This window comes from Arachis hypogaea, chromosome 15 (assembly GCF_003086295.3).
Source record: "Arachis hypogaea cultivar Tifrunner chromosome 15, arahy.Tifrunner.gnm2.J5K5, whole genome shotgun sequence".
NCBI classification, from domain to species: Eukaryota; Viridiplantae; Streptophyta; class Magnoliopsida; order Fabales; family Fabaceae; genus Arachis; species Arachis hypogaea.
In genome coordinates, this window is record NC_092050.1 from 40,056,866 (window position 1) to 40,066,999 (window position 10,134).

A 10,134-nucleotide genomic window follows, 5' to 3' on the forward strand; every position below is an offset into this window, starting at 1 on the left:
AATCAAATTTTCAATTTAAAAATTCTATCTTTTTCAAAAATCAAATCTTTTTCATTTTTTCTTTCATATTTTCGAAAACTTTATGATTGATTTTCAAAATTTTTTTCTTATTTCTAATTCATATTTTCAAAATTAATGCTAACAATTAATGTGATTGATTCAAATTTTTAAGTTTGTTACTTGCCTAGTAAGAAAGGTTCAATCTTTAAATTTTAAAATCATATCTTTTTGTTTCTTGTTAGTCAAGTAATCAACTTTAATTTCAAAATCAAATCTTTTTAAATTTCTTCTTCAAATCTTTTTCAAAATAAGTTTCAATCACATCTTTTAAAAAATCAATTTCAAAATCTTTCCTAACTTCTTTTCTAACTTCTTATCTTTTTAAAATTGATTTCCAAATCTTTTTCAAACTAATCTTATCTTTTTGTTTCAATCATATCTTTTTCAAAACTACCTAACTAATTCTCTCTCTAATTTTCGAAAATCACCTTCCTCTTTTTCAAAATTCCTTTTTAAATTAACTAATTGTTTTAAATTAAATTTAATTTGATTTAATTTTTCCTTTCTTAATTTTTGAATTTTTAATTTTAATTCTAATTTAAAAACAAAAATACTTTTATTTTATTTTATCTAATTTTCGAAAATTCTTCTCCCTCACCTCCTATTTATTTATTCATTTACTAACACTCCTCTTCATCTAAGAATTCGAACCTACTCCTCACCCTTGTGTTTGGATTCTCCTTCTTCTATTCATATCTTCTTCTACTCACATAAAAGAATCTCTATACTGTGACATAGAGGATTCCATATTTTCTGTTCTCTTCTTTTTCATTTGAGCAGGAACAAGGACAAGAACATTCTTGTTGAAGCTGATCCTGAACCTGAAAGAACTCTAAAGAGGAAGCTAAGGGAAGTTAAAGCACAATTCTCTGGAGAAAATCTGACAGAAATTTTCGAAAAAGATGGAGACATGGCCGAAAATAATAACAATGCAAGGAAGATGCTTGGTGACTTTACTGCACCTAATTCCAATTTACATGGAAGAAGCATCTCAATCCCTGCCATTGGAGCAAACAATTTTGAGCTGAAACCTCAATTAGTTTCTCTGATGCAACAGAATTGCAAGTTTTATGGACTTCCATCCGAAGATCCTTTTAAGTTCTTAACTGAATTCTTGCAGATCTGTGATACTGTTAAGACCAATGGGGTTGATCCCGAGGTCTACAGGCTTATGCTTTTCCCATTTGCTGTAAGAGACAGAGCTAGAATATGGTTGGACTATCAACCTAAGGATAGCCTGAACTCTTGGGATAAGCTGGTCACGGCTTTCTTAGCCAAGTTTTTTCCTCCTCAAAAGCTTAGTAAGCTTAGAGTGGATGTTCAAACCTTCAGACAAAAAGAAGGTGAATCCCTCTATGAAGCTTGGGAAAGATACAAGGAACTGACCAAAAAGCGTCCTTCTGACATGCTTTCAGAATGGACCATCCTGGATATATTCTATGATGGTCTGTCTGAATTATCTAAAATGTCATTGGACCATTCTGCAGGTGGATCCATTCACCTAAAGAAAACGCCTGCAGAAGCTCAGGAACTCATTGACATGGTTACAAATAACCAGTTCATGTACACTTCTGAAAGGAATCCTATGAGTAATGGGACGCCTCAGAGGAAGAGAGTTCTTGAAATTGATACTCTGAATGCCATATTAGCTCAAAACAAAATATTGACTCAGCAAGTCAATATGATCTCTCAGAGTATGAATGGATTGAAGGAATCATCCAACAGTACAAAAGAGGCATCTTCTGAAGAAGAAGCTTATGATCCTGAGAACCCTGCAATAGCAGAGGTGAATTACATGGGTGAACCCTATGGAAACACCTATAATCCCTCATGGAGAAATCATCCAAATTTCTCATGGAAGGATCAACAAAAGCCTCAACAAGGCTTTAATAATGGTGGAAGAAACAGGTTTAGCAATAGCAAGCCTTTTCCATCATCCACTCAGCAACTGACAGAGAATTCTGAGCAGAATCCATCTAGCTTAGCAAATATAGTCTCTGATCTATCTAAGGCCACTGTAAGTTTCATGAATGAAACAAGGTCCTCCATTAGGAATTTAGAGGCACAAGTGGGCCAGCTGAGTAAAAGAGTCACTGAAACTCCTCCTAGTACTCTTCCAAGCAATACAGAAGAAAATCCAAAGAGAGAGTGCAAGGCCATTGATTTAACCATAATGGCCGAACCTACAAGGGAGGGAAGGACGTGAATCCTAGTGAGGAAGACCTTCTGGGACGTCCAGTGACCAATAAGGAGTTTCCCTTTGAGGAACCAAAGGAATCTGAGGCTCATCTAGAGGCCATAGAGATTCCATTGAACCTCCTTCTGCCCTTCATGAGCTCTGATGAGTATTCTTCCTCTGAAGAGGATGAAGACATTACTGAAGAGCAAGTTGCTAAATACCTTGGTGCAATCATGAAGCTGAATGCCAAATTATTTGGTAATGAGACTTGGGAAGATAAACCTCCCTTACTCACCAATGAACTAAATGCATTGGATAGGCAGAAATTACCTCAAAAGAAACAGGATCCAGGCAAATTCTTAATACCCTGTACCATAGGCACCATGACCTTTGAGAAGGCTCTGTGTGACCTGGGGTCAGGAATAAACTTAATGCCACTCTCTGTAATGGAGAAACTAGGGATCTTTGAGGTGCAAGCTGCTAGAATCTCATTAGAGATGGCAAATAGCTCAAGAAAACAGGCTTATAGACAAGTAGATGACATGTTAGTGAAGGTTGAAGGTCTTTGCATCTGATGCACGGAAAATTTGTCTCGCAACAAATTTCCTTCGGCAAGTGTACCGAATTTGTCGTCAAGTAAAAACTCACAATAGAGTGAGGTCGAATCCCACAAGGATTGATTGATCAAGCAACTTTAATTAGAGGAATGTTCTAGTTGAGCGAATCCAGGATTTGAGTTTAGAATTGCAGAAAATAAAATGGCGGGAAGGTAATTGACAGAAAAAGTAAATACTAAAATTAAAGAACTGAAAGTAAATGACTGAAGTAAATTGCAGAATTGTAAATGGGAATGGGGGAATTGCTCATAAAAGTAAGTGACATAAAATAAAGAGAATGGGTAAGATCAGAAATGGGGAGTTCATTGGGCTCAGGAGATGTTGCATTCTCCGGATCAATTTCATTTTCATCTCTTCCTCAATCAATGCACTCATTGATCTCCTTGGCAATCTTAAGTGATTGAATTACAATTTCTTGTAATTCAATCTCTCAAATCTTGATCAATAGCCAATTCCTTGGTCAATTGCTCATGAGAAGAGATGAAGTATGGTCACTGATTATACCACATGCATTTCCCAAATCAAGTGTTGAGAGGATTATAGTCACATATCCATCCAAACCCAATTTGGTCCAGCATGAGAAAGCATTTCTAGCTTGATCTCTTCATTCCTCTTTCAAGATTCAGAAGAGATCCAAGTATGAATAGCTTCTTTTCCAAGATAACTACCCAATTGGATGAAGATCGAAAGCTTTCAAGTAAAATCAAGAGAAAAGATAGAAGAAGAATAATGAAAACTTGTATTGATCTATCAAATTACAACAGAGCTCCCTAACCCAATGAAAGGGGTTTAGTTATTCATAGCTCTGGAAAATGAAAACAAAGATGGAGAATACATAATGAAACTAGAAGTGCAGAGAAAGTAAATACAGAGAGTAATTCTATGCCCAGAGGCTCCCCTATATTTTCCAACTCCCAAAATAATTCAAAGTTTCTCCAATATATACTACTCTTCTACTCCTCTAGTTGGTTCTTCAAGTCTTGGGTCTGGGCCTTTGGATCTTGAGTTTGAAGCAGTTATCTTCTTCATTCGGCTTGGCTTTACTTGCAGAGAGAAATTGTGAAGTGGGCAGAGACTTTAGCTCAGGACGTTAGTGGTGTTAACGTTCAGTGAAAATATGGGTTCGAGAACGTTAGTGACACTCAACTTTTTCACTAACGTTCCTTACCCAAGTAAGAGCCACGTTAACCTCAACGTTAGTGGCACAAACGTTGCCACTAACGTTGCCTCTTTGTCCTTCGCGCACGTTATTGGGACTCAACTTTCCCAATAACGTTGAGAAGCCTCCCCCTTCCCAACGTTAGAGTCCACGTTAACTTAGTTAACGTGGCTCTTTTAACGTAGGCTTGCCAACCTTCGAGAACGTTAGTGACATTTAACATTGTCACTAACGTTCCAATGTGCTCCTTAGCTCCCACGTTAGAGTCCACGTTAACTAGGTTAACGTGGCTTCTAACGTGGCCTATGCTAGCCATCTCCAACGTTAGTGACAAAGTTGAGTGTCACTAACGTTGGTTCAACATTCCTTTAGTTGAGTGTCACTAACGTTGGTTCAACATTCCTTGGTGGATGGTTTGAGTGAGCTGGGAGTATTGTTCCTGTTGCTGCTCCATTTGTTTTTTCTGCCACTCTTCTTGTTGGCTCATCCGGTTCAGTATTTGCTCTTGTCCTTCCATATGTCTCATCCCCAAATCTTCAATAGCTCTTAGAAGGTGATTCATATTCAAGTCGGCTGGGTAAGGATGCTCTCCTTGTTGATATTCTTCCTGACGAAACTCCTCTTGGTGAACTCCTTCTTTTGCTTTTAGTTTCCCTATTTGTGGCCTTCTTTGTTGCTGAGAAGGTGTAGTATAGGCCATACGCTGGGTTGTCATTAGCCTCCCAAGGTTCACCCAGTCTGGATTGCTATCCTCAAAGACCACCTTGGCCTTTGTGCACAATCTGAGAATGGTGCTGGGGTACCAAAGCCTGGCACCTGATTCAAGCTTCTCAGCTGAATCTTGAATTCCCTCAGCTATAAGTTCATGCACATTGATTTCTCCACCTTGTGCTAGGCAATGTACCATAGTTGCTCGATTAATATTTACCTCTGAATTATTTGCAGCTGGGAGAATAGACCTCCTCACGAGTTCAAACCACCCCTTGGCTTCTGGGCTAAGGTCTCCCCTCTTGATGAACCGGGGTCTCCGATCTCCATACCTCTCCCAGGTAGCTGCTATAACACAGATGTCAGTCACGATCTCAGTGAGCTCATCATTGTCTTGGCTTTTACTTATCCTTGCATGATAGCTAGGCTTATCAAAATGTGGTGATTTCAGGTGAAGAGTTCTTATTATAGCATTTGGGCTGAAGTCTACCTCCTTTCCTCTTACATAGCTTTTGAAGGTTGGGGCCTTGGTTTTATCTTCTCTGACCACATTTGCGTAGAAATCTTTGATGAGACTTGCATTGATCTTCCCCTCTGGATTGGTGAGCATTTGCCACCCTCTTTCTTCAATCTTCTCCCGAATCTGTGGGCATTCGTCTTTATTGATTTGGAAGGTTAACTCGGACAGTATCTTTTTGAGCTTTATCCGCTCAAATTCTCGTTCATGGAAGGCAGTCTTGAATCTCTTCTTGTCGAAAGGAATGTTCTCCATTGGTTCCTTCCTCTTCTGCCTCTTGGAGCTTGATGATGCCATGAATGAAGTTAATGCGAAAAGAGTGTAGTGAAGGGAAGAAATGTGGGATTTAGAGAGTGGGAAGTTGAAGAACTAGTTGCTGGAAAGTGAAGTGCAAGGGATATATATTTCGAATGTGGGGATGGTGCGGATTGGATCCACTTATATAGAGAAGTGATGAAGAGATGAAAGGTGTGGATTGATGGGGTTGGTGTATGATGAACGGATGGGATTTTGTATGGAGTAAGCACGAGGATTACCAACTTTATGATGGAGTTGGTTCAGTTTCCAAGTTTGTTCTTCCTCCAATGTTGCATGGCAACCATTCCCAATGCATTCCCCCTTGAGGCACGTGTGTAGTACCCTCTTCATGAAGTGGCCGAACCTTTCTCATTAAATTGTCCAATCAATCTCCTTCAATGCTCCTTTCTTTTCCCTATAAAGATCAAATAAGAAAAGTAAGAAATATCACAAAAAGAAATCAATTTAAATTTTTACGGCTAGAATAATAAAGAGAAGAAAAGATTTTGTTTATTCATGAACTCCAACTAACTAACTAACTGTGTATCCTTATATGCACATTGGTGGCACCATGGGGTGACACCAAACTTAGTTTGGAGCACTGTGATGAAAAGTTCTGTTCAATGCTCCAAGACTAGCATGCTTTCTGTTGTATTCATGCTTTCTTGGGACTCTTTGAACACCAAACTTGTTCTTCACTATATACTGCAATATAAGGACTTCACCAAGTTTGGGTTGGAATTCATGAATATTGACTTATTCACTAGTAAAAGCTAATAAAACATGGGTTGCCTCCCATGAAGCGCTTCTTTAGCGTCACTAGCTTGACGTTTCTCCTTCATCAGGGAGGTTGATAATGCTTCAAGTCCTCCCCTCTTGCCTTGGACTTATATCCATTGGTTGTATCAATGATCTCTACATGTTCCAAGGAGAGAACTCTGTTGATAGTGAAGACCTTAGGTAACTGAGATGGTACAGTGGGGAGATTAGGGGGGATATCTGGGAAGTAAGCTGAGATCACTTTATCTCCTGGAGAGAAGTCTTCCGTAGGGATCTTCTTGTTCCTCCACCCCCTTGGTACCTTCTTCTTTGTCCCTTTTGATGCTACCTTGCTCTTGGCGACTTTTTCTTCTAAGGGAATTTTGTTGTTGTCTTCACATGCCTCTGGTGGTTTAGGTTCCTCTAGCTTCTCCTTGAGCTGTGACAATTGCTGTTTGCCTTGTTCATCATTCAGTGGGGTTCTCAGATTTGTTGGTTGTGCTTCAGTGCTTGTTTCCTCTGTCAGCATCTCATTATGATCATTGCTTGGTTCTTTGTTTTCTTGGTCTGCTTCTTGTGAGAGTTTGAAGACATTAAAGCTGAGTCGTTCATCATGGGTCCTCAATATTAGCTCCCCTCGCTCCACATCTATGAGTGCTCTGGCTGTAGCTAGGAATGGTCTTCCCAATATGATTGGGTGAGTGTGACTCTCTTCCATGTCCAAGATGACAAAGTCTGTGGGAAGAAAGTATTTCCCCACCTTTAACAATACATTTTCCACCACCCCTATTGCTTGTTTTTGAGTTTGTCAGCCAGCCTAATGACTACATCTGTGAGAAATATCTCATTGATCTGCAGCCTCTTCATCAGGGATAAGGGCATTAAGTTGATGCTTGCTCCCAAATCGCAGAATGCTCTATCAAACATTGTTTCCCCTATGGCACAGGGGACATGAAAACTCCCTGGATCTTTTCTTTTCGTAGGCAATTGCGGTTGAATGAGGGCACTGCACTCCTTGTTCATCACTATAGTTTGCCTTCCCTTGAGTGAGCTTTTTTTGGGAAGCAGTTCCTTCATATACTTGATGTATGCAGGCATTTGTTGGATAGTCTTGATGAACGGTATGTTCACTTGCAAAGATGCAAACAAGTCAAGAAATCTTGAGTATATTCTTTTCTCCACAGCACCATTGAGCAGTTGGAGAAAAGGTGCATAGAGTCTCAGCAGCTCCTGTTTTGAGATTTCTGGTTCTTGGTAATATTTTTCCCTTTCCTCTACTGAGGTTTCTTCAGGTTGTTCTGACAGCTTGCTTGGCTTGTCCTTAGTCTCCTTATCACTTATAGTGACCATCTTGCAATCTTCCCATCTTACTTTCTTTGTTTCACCTCTCGGATTCTTTTTTGTGTCACTTGGGAATCCATCTGTGGGTTTGGGAATTTGCTCAGAGAGATACCCCACTTGAGATTCCAACCTCTTGATTGTGTCTCCCTGGTTCTTGAAACTGGCTCACACTTCCTCCTTGAACACCTTGTTGTCTTGAATCTCCTTGCTTATGCCTTCAAGTAGATTCTCAATCCTTGAGATTCTTTCATCAAATGATGATAGGTCAGGCTGAGGAGGGTTATTCTGGCCTTGATATGAATGTGGAGAGGTGTTGTTATGGGGGTGTTGATATGGTCTAGATGTGAAGTGTTGGGTGGCTGTATTGTTTGGATTTGGGCGTCTTTGATCAAGGCTTTGGTCTTGTTGATTTCCCCACCCAAAGTTCGGGTAGTTCCTCCATCCAGGGTTGTAAGTCTTGGAGTATGGATCATGATTTTGCCTAGGTGAATTCCCAATGTAGTTGGCTTGCTCCTGACTACCCTCTGCTTCTTCATTCACTCCTTCTTGGGTTGTTGATGAAGTGGAGATTGCTGCTACTTGGTTCCTCTCCATCTTCTTGGTGAGGTCAGCCAGCTGCTGGGTAATGAGCTTGTTTTGGGCCAGCAGAGCATCTACATTGTTTAGCTCCATTACTCCTCTTGTGTTCCCTCTTTCGGAAGCATAGAAGTAGTCGTTCTCTGCTACTATTTCAATGACATCTATGGCCTCCTCAATGGTCTTCTTCTTGTTCAAAGATCCTCCGGACGAATGGTCTACGGCCATCTTTGACTCATAAGAGAGCCCTTCATAGAAAATGTGCAGCTACACCCATTCATTGAACATATCGGGTGGGCACCTCCTTGTTAGGTCTTTAAACCTCTCCCATACTTCATATAGAGTCTCACCATCTTGTTGCCTGAAAGTTTGGACCTCAGCTCTCAGCCTATTGATTCGTTGAGGAGGGTAAAATCTTGCTAAGAATTTGTTCACCACATCTTCCCAAGTTGTCAAGCTCTCCCTTGGGAAAGACTCCAGCCACTTGGCTGCCTTATCCTTGAGTGAGAATGGAAATAAGAGCAGTCTATAGGCGTCAGGATGAACACCATTAGACTTCACTGTGTCACATATTATCAGGAAGGTGGTTAGATGTTGATTGGGGTCCTCTTGGACACTTCCTCCAAACGAACAGTTGTTCTGAACAAGGGTGATGAGCTGTGGTTTTAGTTCAAAATTGTTGGCATGGATGGTTGGCTTTTGAATGCTACTTCCACAGTTTCCTGGGTTTGGATTGATGTAAGAGCCTAAAACTCTTCTATCATCCCCAGCATGATTTGCTCGACCTCTTCCGCCATGGTTGTGAGCCTCTTCTTCATGATGATTTTCCATGTTTTCTTCCATGTTTGGTTCAAAGTATTCCTCAAAGTGTTCCTCCTCTTCTTCAGCACCAACTACATGTTTTTTTCTTGCCTCCCTCCTTAATCTAAGGAAGGTTCTCTCAGGTTCAGAATCAAAGGAAGTTGAAGCCCCGCTTCTTCTCCCTGTCATACAACCAACAAGTACAAGCAAAGAGAATAGATGCAGAAAGTATATCTGTCAGAATTACTGTTAGTGTGAGTGATGCAATATATCAAACAGTTAGTGGGTCAGTGAGATGAATGGTAAATAACAAAGAAAAAGTGGGGGGAAGGGAAGAAATTAACTAAAACAGGAAGTAAATGACTCAAATAGAAAATTAAATCAAACAAAAATAAAATGCTCAATCTAGTTATCCTCCAATCTAATCATTGTTGATGCACAATCAATCCCCGGCAACGGCACCATAAACTTGATGCACGGAAAATTTGTCTCGCAACAAATTTCCTTCGGCAAGTGTACCGAATTTGTCGTCAAGTAAAAACTCACAATAGAGTGAGGTCGAATCCAACAAGGATTGATTGATAAAGCAACTTTAATTAGAGGAATGTTCTAGTTGAGTGAATCCAGGATTTGAGTTTAGAATTGCAGAAAATAAAATGGCGGGAAGGTAAATGACAGAAAAAGTAAATGCTAAAATTAAAGAACTGAAAGTAAATGACTGAAGTAAATTACAGAATTGTAAATGGGAATGGGGGAATTGCTCATAAAAGTAAGTGACATAAAATAAAGAGAATGGGTAAGATCAGAAATGAGGAGTTCATTGGGCTCAGGAGATGTTGCATTCTCCGGATCAATTTCATTTTCATCTCTTCCTCAATCAATGCACTCATTGATCTCCTTGGCAATCTTAAGTGATTGAATTACAATTTCTTGTAATTCAATCTCTCAAATCTTGATCAATAGCCAATTCCTTGGTCAATTGCTCATGAGAAGAGATGAAGTATGGTCACTGATTATACCACATGCATTTCCCAAATCAAGTGTTGAGAGGATTATAGTCACATATCCATCCAAACCCAATTTGGTCCAGCATGAGAAAGCATTTCTAGCTTGATCTCTT

The 10,134-nt window shown here is 39.8% G+C and overlaps 1 non-coding gene across 1 annotated transcript; it reads right to left on the reverse strand.

Annotated features, from left to right (window-relative positions):
* Window positions 1–1,363: 1,363 nt before the first annotated feature.
* On the reverse strand, window positions 1,364–1,471 carry LOC112753317 (small nucleolar RNA R71). Its single transcript, XR_003177708.1, has one exon. It is a non-coding gene; the product is annotated as a small nucleolar RNA R71 (small nucleolar RNA).
* Window positions 1,472–10,134: the final 8,663 nt, after the last annotated feature.